General features: G+C 49.7%; 1 protein-coding gene across 2 annotated transcripts in view; it reads right to left on the bottom strand.

Moving 5' to 3' along the window:
• LOC105482117 (leucine zipper tumor suppressor 1) overlaps window positions 1-22580 on the bottom strand; it is a 58605-nt gene that overhangs the window by 15167 nt on the left and 20858 nt on the right. The window contains exon 1 of one of the 2 annotated variants that reach the window (XM_011742059.3): window positions 6994-8938. The exons of the other annotated variant lie outside the window; for it this stretch is intronic. The gene's annotated coding sequence lies outside the window, so the exon portion shown is untranslated. Of the gene's footprint in view, window positions 1-6993; window positions 8939-22580 lie in introns of those variants that run through there. 2 annotated transcript variants of the gene reach the window in all.

Below are 22580 nucleotides of genomic sequence, written 5' to 3'. Positions count from 1 at the left end.
AGCCCACCTCACTGTGGGTGGCTGCTCCATCAGAACGGGGAGGGGCCCGGGATATTGTGGGAAGCCCTCACTTTTGAGTGGCTTCCTCTCAAAAGTAGTGTGAGCACCTGAGCTGCCCGGTCCCCACCCCCATTCTGCATTTTCCTTCCCAAAAGAAACCGAGGCTCGAGACAAAGGGAGAGCTGCCTCGGAAGGTCCCTTTCGGGAATGTGGAGACAGAGGCATGGAGTTGCAAAGTGTCTTTCTGGGTGCAGAGAGGTGTGAACTAACCTGACTCATCCTCCCATCCCAAACCAACAGTCTCCCTTCCCATGAGTTGAAGCAGCTATGCCTTGGCCCACGCCAAGTCCCGGGTTCTGGCTGGGAAGGGGAGTGGAGGATTCACACAAGCCCTCCTCCTCCTCTGCCGCCATGCAGTGTGAAGAGGTCACTCGCCAAGCCGGAGATGCTCAGCCTCCAGCCACCCCGCCTCCTGCCTCCCACTCAGCTTCTGTTATTTCCCCTCCTGCTCCCTGACATCCTTCCCTCCTTCTCCCCCTCTCCGTCCCACACCTCCTCCCCTAAGCTGTAAGGAGCAGGGGGAAAGGCTGCCAGCACTCAGCAGTGAGCTCACGGCTGCGCTGTGCTTCTGGTATCTCTGCAGTCTGCACTTGCCCCCTCTTTACCCCATCCATTCCCCGCAACACTTTTGCCCTTTGCAGGCCCACAACGATGCAAGTGTTGTGCTGGCCGCTCCCCAAGCCCACTCAGCCAAGTGTGTCCTCAATAACTGCTGTGCCAAGTAGGCTGTTGGCAGGACTGAGCTGATGCGGCTGCACTGTGGGGGTACATTTGGTCATTTATCCAACAAATATTTATTCAGCATCTGACATGGGCTAAGTACTATGCAAAATGTACAGGATCAGGTGAGGAAGAGGGGAGGGGAGAAGGAAGGAGAATAGTTACCGAATGGTAGATAAAACAAAAGCCAAAGAGACAGGGAGGACAAGTGTGTGAGTGTGTGTACATGTGTGCACATCTCTGTGTGTGCACGTGTGAACGTGTGTGTGTATATGTGTGCATGTGTGTCTGCTACTTTAGATGGAGTGTCCAGGAAAGCCTCTGAGAAGATGACATTCGAGAAGAGCCAGCCTGATAAAGTGGTTTTGTAAAACGAGCCGCTCATCGGGAACAGCAGGTGCAAAGGCACTGAGGTCTGGATGAACTTGGGCTTAGTATCAGAGCAGCAGTTCTCAAATGGGGGTAGTTTGGCAGGACCTGGAGACAAGACATTTCTGCTTGTCATGATGGGGGTGCTACTGTTATTCAGTGAGTAGAGGCCAGCGATGCTGTTAAACATCCTACAATGAACGCACACGATAGCCCCAAGACAAAGAATGATTTCAGGCCGGGCGCGGTGGCTCAAGCCTGTAATCCCAGCACTTTGGGAGGCCGAGACGGGCGGATCACGAGGTCAGGAGATCGAGACCATCCTGGCTAATGCGGTGAAACCCCGTCTCTACTAAAAAATACAAAAAACTAGCCGGGCGAGGTGGCGGGCGCCTGTAGTCCCAGCTACTCGGGAGGCTGAGGCAGGAGAATGGCATAAACCTGGGAGGCGGAGCTTGCAGTGAGCTGAGATCCGGCCACTGCACTCCAGCCTAGGCGACAGAGCGAGACTCCATCTCAAAAAAAAAAAAAAAAAAAAAAAAAAAAGAATGATTTCACCCAAAATGTCAATGGTTCTGTGGTTAAGAAACTTGGTTTGGGGGGAAGAGAAGGAAAAGATGTGTTTAAAACCCCAGCTGAGTCACTGATTCAGTGTGACCGTGGGCCTGCTATGTAACCTCTCTATGCCTCAGTTTCCTCACTTGTAATATAAAGGTAACCACACCGGCTCTGCCACGTGACTTCAGTAGGGAGAGGAAAGGAAGTAGGAGCTTAGAAAGCATTTTGAAAAGTCCCCAGTGCTGGTCATTGTTAATTTTCTTTCTCACTATTACTCCCCAGGAGAGCTCGCGGAGATGCTCTGTTGATTTGAGAAGCATTGCGGGGCTGGACTCCCAGGGCAGAAGCTGGCCTGGCCATAGAGGTCTTAGTGCCACTGCCTGTACCATGACCACGTTGAACTTGGAAGCAGGCGGAGACTGGGCAGGGAGATGTGGGTCTTCCCTTCACTGGTGCAGAACTTCCAGCCCCCTCTGGGCTCCGTTTCCAACCACAGCACAAGGGTCTGGATTCATTTCAGTCTTTTTTTTTTTTTTTTTTTTTTGAGACCTCTTAAGAATTTAATGAGAGCTGTCAACCCCCTCTTCAGAAAAATGCACCGCCTCCAACATTTTGGCTCGGACTTCTAAGGGTTCCCTGACCCCTAATGCCCCTTGACTGACCTAGTTTAAAAACATTAATACATCCTGCTCTGGGGGATAGAACATGAACTTTGGAGAGGAACAAATAACGTGGTTTTGGATTACTGACTTCACTTTAAGGACTCCCTGCTTCCCTTTAGGAACTGGAGAGACCACTGGAAGTGAAACCAAAGCAAATGTGTTGCATCCTCTCAAGGCAGCCCCATCCCTCCACAGACTCCAGCCTGCAGCCAGTCCAGTCCCCAAGAGGTGGGCGGACCTTAGACCACTCAAAGTGGGGTACGAGGTGGAAGAAGGGGTCTGGGCGGTCAGATGGGCAGGCCCTCTGGACTAGCAAGCAGGGCTCAGGGAACAGTGTCTCCCGAAGGCTCGCCCGATGCTCATCGGACATCCCCCGCGGCAGCTTCCTTTTCCTTGTGTTTAACAAATTTTTAAGATATGGAAATATGTACAAAAATAACCCAAGTACCCCCATGCAGAATCGACAATTGTTAAAATGTTGCCATATTTGTTTCAGAAATGAAACAAACAGTCTCGGAGTTGGAGTCCCCATTCCCTATTCCTTCTCCCCACTCCTAACGGTAATCTCTCTCCCTCGGGGGAAAATTCTCATGATTTGAGTGGGAACATTTTTGGATCATTAAACATATTTTAATGTCTATAATACTATATGTTTCTCACTTTACATAAATGGTATCGTGTCATATATATCATTCTGCAACCTTGATTGTTTTACTCGACCTTTTATTTGATACTTGGGATCCATTCATGTTGACAGTATGTAGAGCTAGATCTTCCCATTTGCCCGCTGTGTCATATTCCACCTCATTTCTTTTACTATTCCCTATTTAGATGTTTCCATTCTGTTGCAAAAACTCTCTTACATATGATTATTTTTCCACATGTGAAAGCTTTACTAAGATTTATTTTATTGGGGTCTCAGAAGCTGTCAGTTTTCAAAGCCACCTTCCCTAAATTGTCCAGGTGAGGTGACATCTAGGACCCCTATTAGCCAAGACATCAAAGGAAGGCAGGAGCAGTGAGACAGAGAGCCCCTGAGTCACACTTGGCTGTGTTACCCTAGGGGAGGGGAGGGGAAGTTGCTGTTACTCAGAAGAGTGGCACTGGCAGAATTGAGGCCCAGGGAGGAGCCCTGTGACCAGGTGTGGTGAAGGAGCTTTGGCCGAGCAGAGGAGTTGACCTGCTGCCGGTACAGAGGAGCCCCCTGCTCTACGGCAGCCTGGAACCTGAGGCACAACCAGCCAGGCAGGACCTCGGCTGTCTTCTGCCCCAAATGCTTCACTACACCCTGAGGCCAGAGCGGAAAAGGGATTTGCCAAGCTCATATCACAAATTCCAGGCTCCAACCCGTATTCTGTCTATTTGACTAACAGGACAGGGCCCACTGGGTTTCATTTCCAGCTGAGGGAAAGAGGGAGGGGGGAGAAAGAGCATCCCCTGATCTACCTGGGCACGTGTGGAAAGGGGGGGTGTGGGGTGTGTACGTGTGTGTGTCAGGTTGTCTGATACAAATGGGAGTCCAGCCTGTTGGGTTCACCGTGCTGCTCCAATCAGAGACGGTCACCCGTGGGTTCAAGTGCCTGGAAGGCAGAGGAGGCTGCAGCTGCAGGCCCAGGTCAGGGAGCAAGCTTTCTCCAGGAATGGCGAATGGCCGGTGGTTGCCGGGCAGGGATTAGAGTTCTGCCTGTAGCTCTCTCCTTCCCACTGGGGCAGCATCACCAGCCCAGGGTAATTTCTAATCTTAGCCATGGGAACCACGCCTTTGCATTTTCATGCTCAGTTCCATCTGTGCAACCTGGAGAACTTCACACTCACTATTATTCATTCACATTGTCCCCCAGAGTAGCGGCATGGCAAGCATCATGTTGACTGCAGAGAAAAAGAGGAGCAAGGCGTCTCATAAAGAACTTGCATCTCAGCTAGGCATTAGTGGCTTATGTCTATAATCCCAGCACTTTGGGAGGCCAAGGCAGGAGGATGGCTTGAGGTTAGGAGTTTGAGACCAGCCTGGGAAAAATTGTGAGACCCTCCCTGCCATGTCTACAAAAGATTTTTTTAAAAAAATGAGCCAGGCACAGTGTCACAATGCCTATAGTCCCAGCTATTTGGTAGGCTGAGGTAGGAGGATTGCTTGAGCCTAGGAGTTGGAGGTTGCAGTGAGCTATGATCATGCCACTGCACTCCAGCCTGGGCAACAGAAAGACTCTGTCAAAAAAAAAAAAAAAAAAGGCCGGGGAGAAAACAACAAACAAGAATCTCATCATGAAACCTCAGCTTCCTTTCCAAGAAAGAATACAGCCCTGTTTCAGGACTGGCTCCCATCTCCCTGCTCTGGGCAGAGGGCAGGAAGTTCCCTCGGCCACAGTTGCTCCTTAGTGCTCAGCTCCCTTGGCCCTCAGCCTGCAGACAGCTCTTGCATCATCTAACTTTTCAGGGGTGAAAGTCTGTCATCCCACTTATCTTTAAACCCTCTTGAAGGCAGAGATAGGGCTAAAGCTTCTTTGTATCACACACAGGGTCAAACACAGTGCTAAGAATACAATAGGTGCTCAATAATTTTTTTTTTTTTTTTTTTTTTTTTTTTTTGGAGACAGAGTTTCACTCTGTTATCCAGGCTGGAGTGCAGTGGTGCAACCATAGCTCACTGCAACCTCAACCTCCCAGGCTCAAGAGATCCTCCTGCCTCTGCCTCTCGAGTAGCTAGGACTACAGGTATAAGCCACCATAACTATCTAATTTTTAAATATTGTGTAGAGACAGGGCAGTGCTTGCTATGTTGCCTAGGCTGGTCTCAAACTCCTGAGCTCAAGTGATCCTCCTGCCTTGGCCACCCAAAGTGCTGGAATTACCAGTGTGAGCTACCACGCCCGCCCCTCAAGAAATATTTTTAATAAAATCAGCTCATAAGGAGGCACAGTGACTACTGACCTCGTTCACAGAAAGGAAGCTGAGGTCCTGGGAGGGCATGTGACTTAAACTGAGGTCTCCACATATGTAGATAACGAAGGCAAGTCTTTACTACCAGAACCCAAATCTGGTTTTCGCCTGAACAGTCATCACTTAGACTTTGAGACAACTGGTCACCCGGGGGGAAGTGCATCCATCCCCTTCCTCAACAACCAATCCTGTTCAGAGTTTTGGACCAAGACAAAAAAAATACAAGGCAGAGTTTCTGTTTTGGAGGATCTGCTTGAGAGATCTGACAGCTATGTACATCTAAACAAAAAGGGTTTAAAAAGCACCACAAATTTAACTGAAAATACAGCTTTCTTAGGAATTTGCTGAGTTAGAGCCAGTTTGTCTCTGCCTCTAGCAGGTAAGTGGTTTTTAATTTTTTCTTTTGTAGAAAAGGAGGTGAAAGTTACTCTCTCGGTGAGGCGTGGTGGCTCACACCTATAATCCCAGCACTTTGGGATGCCAAGGGGGGCAGATCACCTGAGGTCAGGAGTTAAGACCAGCCTGACCAACATATCTCCACTAAAAATACAAAAATTAGCCAGGCATGGTGGTGCACACCTGTAGTCCCAGCCACTCAGGAGGCTGAGGCAGGAGAACTGCTTGAACCTGGGAAGCAGAGGTTGCAGTGAGCCAAGACTGCACCACTGCACTCCAGCCTGGGCAACAAAGTGAGACTCCATCTCAAAAAAAAAAAAAAAAAAAAAAGTTACTCTCTTATCTGCCTCACCTCACAGGTGCCCTGGTGGAAGATACTGTCTGGGCTGTCAGGTAACCTGGTTTCTGGCATTGTCCTTGTGTTCTTTTCCTCCAGGTTCTTTGTCCCCAGGGTGCTGAGAGCCCAAGAGTGCAGACCTGCTCTCCATGTTGGGGGCTGGATAACAGAGAGGTGCGGGAGTCAGAGGGTGCTGCAGTCAGGGAACCAGACACAGTTGTAGGTCCTTAGGAGGAAACCATCAGGCATCATTCATCAGAATTCACACTTGGTTTTTCGCTCGTTTGTTTTTTGAGATGGAGTCTCACTCTGTCGCCAAGCTGGGTGCAGTGGTGGCGATCTCGGCGGCTCACTGCAACCTCTGCCTCTCCGGTTCAAGTAAGTCTCCTGCCTCAGCCTCCCAAGCAGCTGGGACTACATGCACGCACCACCACACCCAGCTAATTTTTTTGTTTTTAGTAGAGACGGGGTTTCACCATGTTGGCCAGGATGGTCTCGATCTCTTGACCTCATGATCCACCCGCCTCAGCCTCCCAAAGTGCTGGGATTACAGGCATGAGCCACCATGACCGGCCCAGACCTCACACTTGGCACACACTTTACTTGCATGTTCGCATCAGGCCCTAGACAAAAGATACCAGACCGATGGATCTGCTGTATCATCAGGCATACGATTCAATCTTTCAGGGTCTCCATTTCCTCATGTGTCAGATAAGCACAGTTGATACCAACACCCAGCCACTGACAGGATTAAATGCAATCACAGATATACAAATGCTTGACCAGTGAGAACAGTACACGTTGGATGCATTGAAACCGAAGTGCACGTGAAATTATAGAGCAGTATGGAAAGATGCTAGAATTAGATCCCCGCATTTCTTGAAGTTAAAAGTGCAGGTCCTTTAGGAAGGACTCCCCACCCCCATCCCCACCGCCACTCCCATTTCACCAGACCTGCCTCTCGGCCTCCAGGAGCGCAGCTGCTCTTGCAGAGATGTGAGAGCTGTCCCCAGGCATCTGCCAGCTGGGGCTGGGGGCCCCAGGCTGCACCAGACTGGTGGGCGGGCCTCCAGCCAGCTCCCCAGCAGAGGTCTCTCTGGGGCTGAATGGGGCACGTGCCCAGGGCTAATTGACTCCCCTTTTATGATGATTCTCCCCATTCCCCCTCCCCCCATACATACTCTGCCCGATTCAGCTTTCCTTATCTGGAATTCCTCCTCCTGTTTGTATTCCTTGTCCTTGACCCTTCCTCCCATTTGCTGCTCTAGATGAGGGGGAAAGGGGTCGGGGGGCCAGGGCTGGGGCAGGGGTGAGCCTTTGAGCTAGTTAATCATCTCAGCCCAGGCTGCAAACCTCCCAGTGCTCAATTTGCAGACGCCTGAAGGGCTACATGAGCAAAGCTCGATACAGATTTTCTGAGTGAATGCATGAATGAAAAAGAGGCGAGAGTGGAGGAGGAAGGGGGGGGGGAACGTGGGCAACATGAGGAGGGGCTGAGGTTGCTGAGGTGCTGGGGAGAGAGGCTGCTGGTGGGTTGGGAGCAGGGGCCCACGCAGCTCTCAGTTAAGTGCACTTGGATTCCGTGGAAAGGCAGAAAGTGAAAGGGAAATCGCTGGCAGGCTGAGTCATTCCATCGGGTCGAACAATCGGAAGCAATTCGGCTTCCCACTGCTCTGGAGGAATCAAAAGCCACTCTGCCGGGCGGGCTTTTGTGCGCAGGTTGTCAGCGTTCAGCTGCCGGGGAGCCTTCCTCCGTCCCGGTGGGCAGCTTGTGTCTTAGCAGCGTTGATTGACATTTCTCCCCAGGAACAAGATTACCCACCAATCCCAACCTGCCCTTCCCCCTTCCAAAAATAAAGCCACAGTTACATGCAAAGCTCATGCAAATTTCACCCTGCTGCTGTTTGTGCTGCGGCTGGTCCCACGTGAGAGAGCAGAAGGCAGGCTCATCCGCATTCATGGCTTGGACACCAGGGCCCAAGTGAGCCGGGCACCGCCGGAGGAAGGGAGCCTCTTCCGACGACCCGTGATACAGATCTTAAACCGGGGAGTGGGTGTAATCTCGAGGAGGGCTAGGCATCTGGCTAGGCTCCCTCCCATCTTACCTGGACAGACAGAGACTGGAACCTAGGAGCAGATGGGACTCTGGAGTCCAGAATGCTGGGGGCAGATGGCCCCCTGCCTGCCAGGTTTTTAACACCCAGAGTTTTTTTTTTAAAGATCCCAGGTCTGAGTCTGAGTGATGAACCGACAAGAACCAATAGGGCCTTGGATGGGAATTGAAACATAACTTTTACCCATTGACCAACTGGGTATTCTGAGGCCAGGTTTAAGCTCAGTAGGGAAGAATCAATGGAAACAGCGATGGCATGCATGGGCAAGGAGAAGGGGAGTGGAGCTGCTGTGAGCTCCCTAGGCAGGTTGACACCTGGTTAGCCTTTGGCAAATCCGACAATCCCAGATTGGGTGGGAACTCTCTCAACGGATCTCTGACTTTGTGGGATGCCTTTGTAGCTTCCCTCTCTCCAAAATTCTGATCTTCCTTCACCGTCCCCAGGTCCACACTGTGGTCCTCTTCACTCTCTAGACCAGGGTCTTCCATGGAAGGAAGTGCAGCAGGTGCACGACTCTCCATTTCATGCCAGGAGATGGGATGGGCACAGGAGCCTCTCACTAATGGGCACCCTCAAGCAGACAGAGGGTGTTGGGGCCCCTTCAGGGCATCACAGAGGTACCCACCTCCTTACTCCACCTATGCCTGAGGCCCTTCCTGAGCAGGCAGGACCAGGCGTCCCAGGCAGTCAAACGAGTTGGCACCAGATCACAGATGGAACCACAGAATGGAGAAAAGCTGTTAAGGCCAGCGATGCTTCAGTGCTCCACGAGTCCCACAGAGGGTAGGTGACATGTCCTAGGCCACTCAGCAAGGCAGTGGCAGAGCTGGGCTGGAAGCCTGACTCCCCCCCACCCCCCGGCTCCCTCCCCAGTGCTCTTTCCTTTTACATCGTTCTTTCACAACAGAGCAGGAAGGAGGCATAGGTGGAGGGGGAAGATCATTCTATGCTGAGAGGCACTGCTACAAAAATACTCCCATCAGACTAAGGATGAAGCCAGGTCTTCCGCCCTGCACCCCAGCAGCCTGCGGCTTCCTGTGTCATCAGCGATCAACAGTGGCTGAGGGCAGGTGATACGTGCTGTCTTTCCACGGAAAATCAAGGGCAATTTGGAGCTTGCGAGTTTGGATGGGGCAAGAGCATGACGAAGGACAGAGGTGGCGAGACAGCGTAGGAAAGAAACAGGCAGCCTGGAAAGCCCTCTGACGCCTCTGCCACCCCTGGGAGGGCTCTGCTTTGGGCAGGGAAGAGGGAGAACTTAGGACAAAAGGCGCAGACTCTTCCAGGAGGTGGGCAGGTGTGGGAGAAGATGAAGGGTGGAGGAAACACAGTACAAGTTTTAAAGATGTTTCCTCCCCTTCTGGCCTTGCCCCTCACCCCTACTGCAGTATGGCTCACCTTTTAAATGTACTGAGTGTGTGTGTGTGGTGGGGTGAGGGGTGGAGCAGGGAGACCTGGTTGATTTCAGATTTCTGGGTTTCAGAACCCAGAAAGGATTGGGATCGAGGAAGCCCCGGCAGGAGGCACAGCTCAGATTCCTAAGTTTGGGTGATGGAAATGACCTGGTGTGGCACAAAGAGTTTAACCTGGTCCCTCAGCGAGGGCAGCTTTGGGTACCTGGCACTGTCTGTGTGTGCCTGAGTGTATTTTTGTGTGCTCAACAGCATGGGAGTCTGTGTGCACAAGCCAGGAAGCCTGTGGCCGTTCCCAACGAGTCTCTGCCTGTCCTGAGTTAAAGCTCTCTTGGTACCCTTTGATGTGTCTGGCTGAGGAATTTTGACTTCTGTGTCACCTCTGCCCTGATTCCTCAAGCTGCCTGCCTCCTCCTCCAAGGCTCCTCGGTGAACTAGAGGCTCACATTTAGTACAGGAGCCACTGAGCCTGGGTTGAGCATCCGGCCATGTCTCCACTCTCCTGGAGCCTGCAGACCCCACAGCCCCTGACAGTGAGATAATTAACCTCTTGTTGGAAGCCCAGGGCTCCTGCAGTGTTGGCCCCGAACTACCACCTAAGTCCCTCAGCTGTGCCCCCTCTGTCTCCGTGAACCTTCCTGGTGAATGTTACCAGCTGGCAAGGCCAGAGGTGCTTAAAGAGGCTCCGAAGAGCCACCTGTAGATGCCAGCACGTCAGGGTCACTCCCGCTTTGCTCCTGAACCTCCTTGCCCTTCTGGCCCCGGTGATGCCAAGTGGCTTATAGGCCCCATATGCCATCCTCTCGGTGCTTTCCCACCTACTCTTCCCTCTGCCAGGAACAACTTCCCTGACCGTGGCTGCTTCACCTGTGCAGGGATGGTGGGAAAGCGCCTTTCCCTCCCTCTTGCCTTCCCTGACTGTGTCTGAATAAAGCAATACCAGTCTTATGCTCTGTTAAGAATTCAAACCCAAGACTATGCATTTCCATTGCCTGTGGTTTGGTGGGTGCACGGCGGCTGCTGGACAGCCTAGCCATAGGCAAGCAAGGTGAAAGCAGGGCCAGGACCCGGCTTGATGTGCCTGGTGGGGCAGGTGCAGTGGGTGGGGGCGGGGGTCATCTCCCAGTACATGTGTCAGCACTAGCTTTGACAGGGAGAGAGCAGCCACTGGAGGGGTGAGCTGCTGGGAGCACCTGTGCATTTTTTCAATATTCACAAGTACTTATGGAACATTTACTGTGCACAGTCTCCATCAGGGCCCTGTAGACATAGCACTGAATTAAGAATCTGCCTTAATTGAATCATGTCATGAATCACGTCAGAGAATGAACACATTTAACTTGGCATCCAAGGTCCGATGCCATCTAAGCCCAACCTGTCTTCCCAGGTCATCCCCCACTATTTCAGGCTAGAATGACTAGGCCTGCTTCTTGACTGGTCCACGACGCGCAGTCACTGATACTCTGGGTCACATCTGACCTCGAGAGTGACCTTATTGGTGTCCCTTGACCACCCTCAAGGGCCTGTCTTGCCTTTTCCCTCCCCCGTGGCTTTGCTCATGCCAAATTCTCCCTGCTGAGCCCGACCCCCCATCCCAGATCAGGTCCTCATTGGTTTTCCCTGCTGAGTGGACTTTGTATTTTGAAGTGGTGCCTTTGTCCACTAGATATGGAACTCCTTTTGAGCCCAGATGTCGATGGGGATCCAAGAATCAAAACCTCCTAGCTGACCTGTGCTTCTCTTGCTCCTTTTGCGTTTCTCAAATCCTATCAATCATTTGCCACTTACGAAGCCCTGTACCCACCTCTGCTGCCATACTCCCTGCAGACAACTTCATCTCTATAATACAGAGATAGGCAGAATCATTGGGAAGAAACTCCCTCAATTCCCTGAACTCATAAACCTGCAACTGACGTGACTGCTGCCTCCTCTGTGCCTGTCACCATGAAACAGAAGTCTGTCTTCATCTCAGACTAATCCTTCCAGCCATGGCGTGACTCTCGTCAACGCCAACCTTCTCACTTCCAGTTTTCTATTATTCTCTCCCATGAGCATTTAAACGTGCACAAGTCTCCCAGTTCAAAAATAACCTACAAGCTCCTGGACTCCATGTTCTTCTCCAGGGACTGCTGTCTTTCCTCCTGTTCACAGCCAAACTTCTCGAGAGACACAGAACATCATACTCACTATTGCTGCTCGCTCATTTCTCACTGGCTCTTCAAGCCACAGAGGCCCTGGTTTCTGTCCTCGCCAGTCCGCTAGAACTGCCCTCCAGGATGTTGCTAAATCCAAGGGACCTTCCCAATAGTTTGCAAACTTGACGTCTCAGCGGCTTTGTCTCTTTCTTTTTCAGTCTGTGTTTTCTGAAACACTGCTTCCCTGGCTTATATGAAACTATGATTGCCTGGCTTTCCTCCTGTTGCGCAGCCTCTCCTTCTCTGTCACCTTTACCTCTTTCATTCTCTAAATATGGATGCTTTTCAGGCTGCATCTGAGACCCTGACCTCTGCCCCTTCTGCACGGCTTCAGCTGCATCCCCATGGGGATGATTTTCAGATCGGTATCTGCAGCCAAATCCTCTCCCCTGAGCTCCTGCCCTAAACATGCAACTGCTCTTCCCTCGGAGGAGCCACATCTCACCCTCGCACATCCACTGTGGAATTATTCATTCTCTCTTCCTTGCCAGGATCCATCTGCCTTCGGCGTGCTCTTCCTTCTGGAATCCCAGTGTTAGTGAATAGCACAACTGTGAACAAGCCAGAAACCGGTCCCACGAAACCTAAGCAAACCAGGAACTTTTGATTCCCATTCAGCCCTCAGCCTACTTCTGACCAGCCACCAAGCCCTGTCTTACCATGGCTTTTCCTCCAAACCAGCATTTCCCTGCGATTCCACGGCCACTGTCTTAGTCTTAAGTTGCTATCATACTTCCCTTGGGAAATTAATAGACCTGCTATTTGTTTTTTTTCTTAGTTCTCCCAAGGATACCCTACGGCCCCCAAAATAAAGCCCAAATGTCCTAACATGGCAGAGAAGGCCTTCATGACTGGGACTCTGTGTATCTTTGTATCTTCATGTCATCCACCACCACTTCCTCTCCTCCTCTCCCCAATCCTGCCCCCTGTCTATTCTGAGACTGGAGTGTGTAAATCTGTCATTTTCTCCCTCGGGCCCGGCCCCAGGTTTTCCCACACTCCTCCCTAGGCCCAAAGCCCCTGGGACTTTGCTCAGAAGGCACTCTTCCACTATGAAGCCTTCCCGTGTCTGTGAGGCCCCTTCTGCGTCTTCTTATAGTGGGCGTTAATCACTCTGTAGCACAGCTGCTCTCTGCTTTGAGCTCTTTCTCAGTAGATGGCAAGACTGTCTTTCACCCAACACTGTACTCCCAGCCTCGAGCACAGCACCCAGCCCAAGACTCAATGCTTGTTTGTTGAATGAATGGATAAGCATGTGTTTATGCATCATATTTTATTTTATGGTGCCTGGGTTCTACCAGCTACCCTTTCCCAGCTGCAACATCACAAAACACTCTACACAGTGGGTGTTTACGAACTTTTCATCCCTTCTCCCCATCCTAGGGAACCCCTTGGAATACACTAGGTAGCTTGGAGCACAGCGGCAATCATCTCCATCCCAGTGTGTGATGAAGGCTTCTCCATGTGGGCACTCAAGCCTCAGTGGCACCCCGGCCTGGGCACTGGGTTCAGGGCTGTGGACGTGTTGGAGTCTGTGGGCCTGAGTGTTAGACTCCCTTTATGTGGAGATAAGATCATAGCTGGACGATGTTACCCACTGGGGTGTACGTGCGTGTACCAGCGTCAACACTCCCTTGGTGTTGAGCTTTTCTGCACTCCAAGCTCCACTTTGTGAAAAGATCTGCCCGGGACTGTGGGAATTTCTGGGACGTGGGATGTCAGTGCTAAATCACCAGGAAAGTCCTAGTAAAGTGGGATGTGTTGGTGGCCCCATCTAAACTGGAAGTTAGGATTTGTACAAAAGAAGATTGAATTAGTTCTCAGTGACCCCTTGACCTAACCCTTGGTCCCTCACTGAGTGGGCTCCCTGGAGCGCTGTGATCAAAAACAAAGATAGAGTGGCTGCCATGAGACTGTGTGCGTGTGTGTGTGTTTGTGTGTGTGTGTGTCTCAATGGGATTACCTCTCAGGAGTGTGATCTTGGCTTCCTGGAGGGAAATGTCTGAAGGGCAGTGGGCGGGGGAAAGAGACTAATGTGTGTGGAAGAGATGGATAGGTCATTAACTGGGGACAGAAAGAATTATGGCTGGGCGCCACGGCTCACGCCTATAATCCCAGCACTTTGGGAGGCTGAGGCGGGTGGATCACCTGAGGTCGGGAGTTCGAGACCAGTCTGGCCAACCCCAGGTGAAACCTCGCCTCTACTAAAAATACAAAAATTAGACGGGTGTGGTGGTGGGCACCTATAATCCCAGCTACTTGGGATGCTGAGGCAGGAGAATCGCTTGAACCCGGGAGGCAGAGGTTGCAGTGAGCCGAGATCGCGCCACTACACTCCAGCCTGGGCAACAGAGCAAGTCTTCATCTCAAAAAAAAAAAAAGAATTGTGCATGTGGGTTAGCTCCCAGCCTTACCTCCCCTCACCTGGGAGAAGCTTTCCTGCAGACCCCAGAGAGAGGTGGGCTGGGAGTTGGGGAAGGGCCTGAGCAGGAGGAAAAGTCTAAGAAGGCATAGGCGAGGGAATCCTACAGGGTAAGGGGCAATCTGGGGGTAGTGGAGGAGAAAGAGAAGGCAACAAGAAAGGACAAGGAAGATGGAAAGTGCTGGTGGGTCCAGTCCTAGCAGCAGACGGAGGGGTGAGACTTGGACTCCGGAGAGGACCTCCACTGTGATGTAAATGAGTGACTGGGCAGAGGGAAGGGGCCGTGTGGGAAGGGTGAGGGTGCAGGGCAAGGACAGCAGTAAGAGCTGAATGCAGCGACTGTGTCATAGCTGCTGGTTATGAGGATCGGGTTTCTTTTCTGCAGATGTCATGTGCCGGGGTGAGCTGTTATTAACTAAAAGGAGTCAGGGCTTAGCTGCAAGCAAGGAGGTATGTGGTTGAGTGCATTTCAGCATGGGTAGAAGAAATAGTGCAGCCTGCAGAAATGAAGGCAGCTTTTTGGGACCGGAGCACATTTTAATGGGAGGAGAAGTCTATAAAGCTACCAGCCCCCTAGCTACTCCCCCATTATAACTACTTCCAAAAAATAAAGAAAGCAAGAAAATATGTAAGAGGCCTTTAGGTTATCAAGAAATAATGTAATCCTGGGATAGATTCATTTTAAGATATGACGGTTTAATGAATGGATGACTATGATATTATAAAATATATATTTGGTCTTTGACCCCATTTCCTGGCATCCTAAAATCCTTAGAGTCTCCAGAGTGATTTTTTTTTTTTTTTTTTTTTTGTAGGCTAACGGTTGACTGTTGGCTGGTAGCTTCAGAGTAGGGCCGGTCACCAGAAAGACCAAGGCAGGATTAGATGGTTGGGACTTTCAGCCCTTGCCCCTAACTTCTGGGGAGGAGAGAGGGGCTGAAGGTTAAGTTGATCACCAATGGCCAATGGCTTAATCAATCATGCTTATGTAATGAAGCCTCCATAAAAACCCAAAAGGACAGGGCTCAGGAAGTTTCTGGATAGTTGAACACCTGGAGGATCTTGGAGGGTGGCGTGCCCAGAGAGGGCTTGGAAGTACCCCACCTCTTCTCCCCTGCCTTTCTCTATGCATCTCTTCATCCATATCCTTTGTAATATCCTTTGCAATCAATCAATAAGTTTGTTTCACTGAGTTCTGTGAGCTGCTCTAGCAAATGAATCAAACCCAAGGCTGGGGTCATAGGAACTCCAATTATAGCCAGTCAGAAGTACCAGTGAAACGACCTGGTGAATTGATCTCCAAGTAGGTAGTGCCATAAGTGAATTGAATGAGAGGACATCAGAGGGTCCTCTGCAGAGCTGATTGTTTTCTTGTTGGTTGGGAAAACCCCGTACACGTGGTAATATAAGTCTTCTGTGTTGTTAGGTTGTGAGATCAGAGGAAAATCGTTTGTTTTTTTCCACTCAATATTTATTAAAGGTGTTCCCAATACTGGACATTAGGATTAACGGTAAGCATGTCAGAGGCATTTGAACCAGAGCAGCTCCATGTTGAATAGGGGCTGGGTAAAATAAGGCTGAGACCTACTGCGCTGCATTGCCAGGAGGTGAAGGCGTTCTAAGTCACCCGATGAGACAGGAAGTAGGCAGAACACACAGGTCATAAAGACCTTGCTGATAAAACAGGTTGTGGTAAAGAAGCCGGCCTGAACCCACCAAAACCAAGATGGCGATGAAAGTGACCTCTGGTCGTCCTCTCTGCTCATTATATGCTAATTTAATGTATTAACATGCTAAAAGATATTCCCACCAGTGCCTTGACAGTTTCAAATGCCATGGCAAAGTCGGGAAGTTACCGTATATGGTCTAAAAAGGGGAGGAACCCTCAGATCTGGGAAGTGCCCACCCCTTTCCCCGAAAGCTCATGAATAATACACCCCTTTTTTAGCATATAATGAATAAATAATTATAAGTATATTCAGCTGAACAGCCCATACATACTGCTGCTCTGCCTATGGAGTAGCCATTCTTTTGTTTCTTTACTTCTCTGGTAAACTTGCTTTCACTTTATGGACTCGCCCTGAATTCTTTCTTGAGCAAGGTCTAAGAACCCTCTCTTGGGGACTGGATTAGGACCTCTTTCCAGTAACAAGTATATAAGGCTGGTATTAATTCCAACAGGACAAACCAAGAAATAGTTTAAGAACTGGACCTTTAACTGTGGCTTTTCACTTTGTAGGCTAATCTATGAGTTGGAGGAAATAGGGTGGGGTGTCAGAAAATTCCAGCAACTCCAGGTGGGCGAACTGTCCTAAAAGCACCCTTTTCTCTGTTTCTACGCACCATAGTGCCAGGAATCTGGTGCAAGATCCAAAACAGCAGGATTTGTCAGCCTCCTGGCCATTTCCCAGTAGGACTCACTGTGTCTAATGCCAATTCTAGCTTGGTGTGGAGCTTGGGAAGTCTGGGACTGGAGGGAAGCTGGGAGCAGGAGAATGTGTGTATGGAAACAGTCCCATCTACTATGAGCACCTTGGAACGTCTTGCTCATCACTGTATCACTTAGCACAGCGCCTGGCACATAGTTGTGTTACAGTAGGTAGTCAGGCAGGCATGAGCAGGGCAGGAGAGTCCCCGATCCAGGAATGCCAGGTGACCATCAGATGGTCAGGCGGTTGTTACAGTGTCTCTCTAAGACAATAACTGGTCAACAGCTGGTGCCAGGGAAAGGCAGTCTTCCAGTAGGTAGAAACACCTGAAACTGGTGATCAGCAGTTTCCTGATAAGATCTCAGGATTTAGGTGTGTGGGTTCAACCGCGCGCACTAAGAGGCAAAATGGTACAACCGGTATATGACCTTCGTCTGGGAACGAGACAAGTAAGGAGAGAATTCCTCAAATAAGCTTGTGCACAATGTCAGTAAACACACGGTACATGCACAGCATTTGCCCTCCAAGTGCTGGCAGGCCGCCGTGCATGTGGACAGCGCACTCCAAGAGAAGAATCAGGGAGGAAATCACACAACCTGGGAAGATGCCAACATAAGACCCCAAGTCAAAGGTCAAACGGTGCACTTGACTCTCTCAAGCCTCCCACCTGGCTCTCTTACAAGCATACTTCACTTCCTTTCATTCCTGCCCTGACACTTTTTAATACACTTTCACTCCTGCTCTAAAACTTGCCTCAGTTTCTCACTCTGTCTTAGGACTCCTCTGTCTAATTCTTTCTTCTGAGGAGTAAGAACTGGGGTTGCTGCAGGCCTGTATGGATTTGCCGCTGCTAACAGCTGGAGCTCAATACATGTTCATCAAATGAATGAATGAATGGACTTTCTACCTTAGTTCTCTCCTAGCTCAAAAATAGATCTTCCACATTGCAGCAACTGGGCATTGCCATTCTAAAACACAGACTTGACAGCTTCAGGTTCTTTTCCAGCCTTTCGTCTCTCCAAAAATTGTCTTCATTTCCTTCCTCGGGGATCTCTACTCATTCCCTGCAGTACATTCAGGACCCTTTATGCCCTGGGTCCCAAGTCCAATTGCCAGTTTTGTTTGTCCTGTCACCTGTCACTGCTTTCTCACCATTTCTTCCAAATACCACTCAGCATATAATGCTCTCATGTGCCGCTGGCACAACCTAGAATCTCTTTCACAAAACTTTTCCCTGTATCTCCAGCCTTCTGCCTGTGAAAACCCATCCTTCAAGGTCCAGCTCAAATATCACTTCCTCCAGGAAGCCATCCTACGTTTTCCTTGCTGCCTTGTCTGTCGTTGTACAATGGTGGACTGAAACTCTTAGAGCATTGATTTCATTCTGCTCCTTAAGTAGCCTGTTCTTTATCTGTCTATCCCCTCTATTAGTCTTTGGGCTTCTCGAAGACTAACACTGTTTCATTTGTCTCCATTTACCCAGCTAAACAGTCATCCAAGGAAGGAGGGAGGGAAATCAGAGAGGCTCAAAGAAGTTGGAAGATGTGTTAGTGGGCTGGTGACAGGAAAATAAAAAATAACAGACATCTAGCTATTTGCCTTAGAAATTGCTGGACTTTAGAAGTCTGAACTGAGAGAATTGCCTGAGGCCAAGGGTTCGAGACCAGCCTGGGTGACATAGTGAGACACCCTTGTCTACAAAAAATTTAAAAATTAGCTGGGCGTGGTGCCATGTGCCTGAAGTCCCAGCTACTTGGGAGGCTGAGGTGGGAGGATCGCTTAAGCCCAGGAGTTCCAGGCTGCAGTGAGCTACAATCGGGTCACTGCATTCCAGCCTGTGTGACAGAGCAAGACCCTATCTCAAAAAAAAAAAAAAAAAAAAAGAGGCTGAGCATGGTGCCTTATGCCTGTGTAATCCCAGCACTTTGGGAGGCCAAGGTGGGCAGATCGCTTGAGTTCAGGAGTTTAAGACCAGCCTAGGAAACACGGTGAGACCCCATCTCTAATAAAAACAAACAAAAACATCAGCCGGGCATGGTAGCACATGCCTGTAGTCCCAACTACTCACGAGGCTGAGGTGGGAGGATCACCTGAGCCCAGGAGGTTGAGGCTGCAGTTGGCCATGATCTCTGGGCGACAGAGAAACCCTGTCTCAAAAAAAAAAAAAAAATGCTGAAATTGCCAGTGAATTTTTTTTTCATGATTTCACTTCCATCTCAAGAAGTAGAATTGCTACTGACCAAGAAAAGAGAGGTGAAGGAGGCCTTAGACCATCCTCCTACACAGGAGACAGTGAAAGTGCTCTTATTCCCTTAGGCACCACCCCAACGCCAGATGACGCTGGATTTCCCTCCTTCGCTCAGTTCTTTCTTTCGAAGACTCAGCCCTGATTTTCTTAGAGTAGCCCACAATAAGGGTGCACCCTTCCTTCTGCTTTCATCTGCCCAGTAATAGTGCTAATTGGAAGGACTTTGGCTCTTCCCGCAGCCTGGCTTTGTCAGGCGTAACAGTCCTCTCTCATTCTCTGGATGTGGCTCGTGTTCCTGCTGGCAGTCTTCCTCAGAGTTCACTTGTCATTCAGGCCTCTGTGAAAGGCCCCCTTACAACTTGCTCATTCACTGTACCTCATTGTCCCTGCCCATTCATTGACATTCATGGGGATAATTTCTCCCACTGCCACATGCACGGAGGCGCGTGCACATGTGTTCAGACCCCATGTCCCATTAGCAGTGAGGACACTTGAAATAAAAAGCAGCACCGCCTGAATGCGGAACTGCTTTCCTGTTTAATAGTAGGGGAGTCGATTGCGCTAATGTTATTTCAAGAAGTGCCAGGAGAATTGGTGGGCACGGCAGAGCAGGGAGGGAGGAAGGGGCCGGGTGGTCTTAATAGTTCCCTTCCTTAAAGCACTGTCAGCGACATCACTCCAGACAGACACAGCTCTCCTCCTCCCATCCTTCCTCCCTAGATCCAGCTAGTTCTGGGAGCTGCACTCCCTACCTTCCACCTGGACATTAGCCTGGCATTCAAGGCTCTCTAAAAAACGCTCACAAGTATCTACCAGACTCACCTTCTACCTCCTCTCTAGGCTGAATTATTCTCTAACCAGCCAGGTCTATGCCTATGATGTGCAGCTCACACTCTGCTTACATATTCTTTCAAATCATTGCCCAGGGCCTGGGTAGTTGCAATGGCAGCAAGAACAGTTGTTCTCCGAGCTACTCAGCAAAGACGGTGTCTACTCAATATTTTGTAACATAATGGTTAACGAGATGTTGAAGAAAATCATTACAGAAGCAGGATTAGGGTAAGATTGTGAGATGGGAGAGGATATCACTTGGATGTTTGTCCCTTCCAAATCTCATGTTGAAATTTGATCTCTAAGGGTGGAGGTGAGGCGACAATGTATTACCATCTTTTATCCCAAAAATGCCAATGGGGCTGGGGACGGTGGCTCACACCTGTAATCCCAGCACTTTGGGAGGCCGAGGCGGGTGGTTCACCTGAGGTCAGGAGTTCAAGACCAGCCTGGCCAACATGGTGAAACCCAGTCTCTACTATAATTACAAAAAAAAAAAAAAAAATTAGCTGGGTGTTGTGGTGGGCACCTGTAATCCCAGCTACTCGGGAGCCTGAGGCAAGAGAATCGCTTTCACCTGAGGCAGAAGTTGCAGTAAGCCGAGATCACACCATTGTACTCTACCCTGGGCAATAAGAGCAAAACTCTGTCTCAAAAAAAAAAAAAAAGAAAAAAGAAAAAAAAAAAAAAGAATGGCTGAGTGCCCTCCTTACAGTTGTGAATGAGTTCTTGCTGAATTTGTTTGCACAAGAGCTGGTCATTGAAAAGAAGCTGGCACCTCCTCCTCTCTCTGTTGTTCCCTCTCTTACCATGTGATATGTCTGTTCCCCCTTCGCCTTGCACAATGAATAAAAGCTTCCTGAGGCCTCACCAGAGCCGAGCAGATGCTGGGGCCATGCTTGTATAACCAGCAGAATTGTGAGCCAAATAAACCTCTCTTCTGTATAAATTACCCAGTCTCAGGTATACCTTTATAGCAATGAAAAAAGAAATGGACGAATACAGGAGATAAGAGAGAAAAGAGTTGGTGGAAGGATGGAGCTATCATTATAGTTGAGTCTGCTACCAGCCCCCCAAAGTATAGCTCCTGGCCACCCCTGACCTTCGGGAACAGGCTCCTTTCTCTCCAATGTTAGGACCTGAACTTCTCCTCTGAATACTGCAATCCCCCCACCAGGCCTTCCAAGATTCACTTTAGTTCTGCCTTTCCATGAAGAGGGCCTTCCCTAGTCACTACGAGGGTCCATAGTCCTTTGACAGCCATGGGATTCTTGGCAATACCCTCACTGGCACTTACAAGGCCCTTCATATACACACATCATAATGACTCATTAGAGACTTCAAGTTTCAGGGAGGAAGAGGCGGCGGCTCATGCATCTGTAGCCCTCCAGAGCACTGGTGGGAAAGGCTTGCCTCTGAGCAGCTGCTCTCTGAGCCTGCTGGGCCTCTGATCTGGCAGATGCAGAACAGTGTTTGCTGGCCATGTGGAAAACAATAGAATGCGTTATCACACAGATATGACAGATATGACCTGCGGGGAGTTGCTTCTGAGCACCAGGAGCATTTGGTAACCAAAGAAGCACAGGCTCTAAGGTCAAACAGATGAGGACTGCAATGTGGCTCCTTCTTGACTGGCTGTAAGAACTGCTACCTAATTGCTTTGAACTGCAGTTTTTCCTTTTGCGTTTAAGTTGTGCTTGGGCTTCTCCACCTTGGCATTATTGACAAAGGCTAGGTAATTCCCTGTTGTAAGGGGCTGTTCTGTGTGTGGTAGGACTTTTAGCAGCATCCCTAGCCCCTACATACTATGTGCCAGTTGCACTCACTCCCCTCTTCCACTGGTGGTAACCTTTAAAAATGTCTCTAGATGTTGCCAAATATTCCTTAGGTGGGTGGGTAGGGGGCAAAATCTTTCTCAGTTAAAAATCGCTGATCTTTACACCACCTTGGGGTTTTAAAGATGAGAGGATGTGATAGCACATGGGAGTTGTCTGATGATGTCTAGCATATAGTAGTACTCATACATGTTGGCCCCACTGGATATTTCAAGAATAGAATTCTTTGAATAGAATAGAATAGAATAGAATAGAATAGAATAGAATAGAATAGAATAGGACACTTTCTCTTCCATCCTCATGCACCATGGAGCATCCCTGGGGGCTCGGAAGTGGGATGGAGCCTGACTAGGCCTGAGAAGAGCTCTGGAGGAGGTATCCCCACCCAGTGATCTCCCCAGTGGCTTCACTGGTCAGGACTGAAAAGAAGACATTTCATGGATGCTCAGATGTGTTCTGGAACTGTCTCATGGGAAAGGGATGTTCTGTAGCTCACTATGGTCTGAATGTTTGTGTCCCCCCAAGATGCATATGTCAAAACCCAGTGACCAATGTGATGGTATTAGGAGGTAGGGCCTTTGGGAGGTGATTAGGTCATGAGGGTGGAGCCCTCATAAACGGGATGAGTGTCCTCAGAGAACTACCTTGGCCCTTCTACCATCTGAAGACAGCAAGAAGGCACCTGCTATGAACCAGAAAGTGGGCCCTCACCAGACACTGAATCTGCTGGCACCTTGATCTTGGACTTCTCAGGCTGCAGAACTGTGAGAAATACATTTCTGCTGCCTATGTGCTACCTCGTTCATGGTATTTTTTTATAGCAGCCAGAACAAACTGGAGTCTGTTCTAGAAACCCAGAGAGGGATGCAATTTCAGCAGTTTACACGGAGAGCCATTTCCAAGCAGACAGCCCGTTTCTACTTCAGTTCTTCCTCCACACCTGGTTGTTCTGGGGAGACAGATGGTCCATTCTAGAGGAGGGAATATGAGTTATGCAGAGTAGCAGCTCCTACCAGCAAGGACAGAGTGTGAGACACACTGCTGAGATGTCAGCT

The sequence above is a fragment of the Macaca nemestrina genome, chromosome 8 (assembly GCF_043159975.1).
Source record: "Macaca nemestrina isolate mMacNem1 chromosome 8, mMacNem.hap1, whole genome shotgun sequence".
Taxonomy (NCBI): Eukaryota; Metazoa; Chordata; class Mammalia; order Primates; family Cercopithecidae; genus Macaca; species Macaca nemestrina.
Note: the sequence above shows the minus strand (reverse complement) of the source record. Positions and strands in the feature narration are given on the sequence as shown.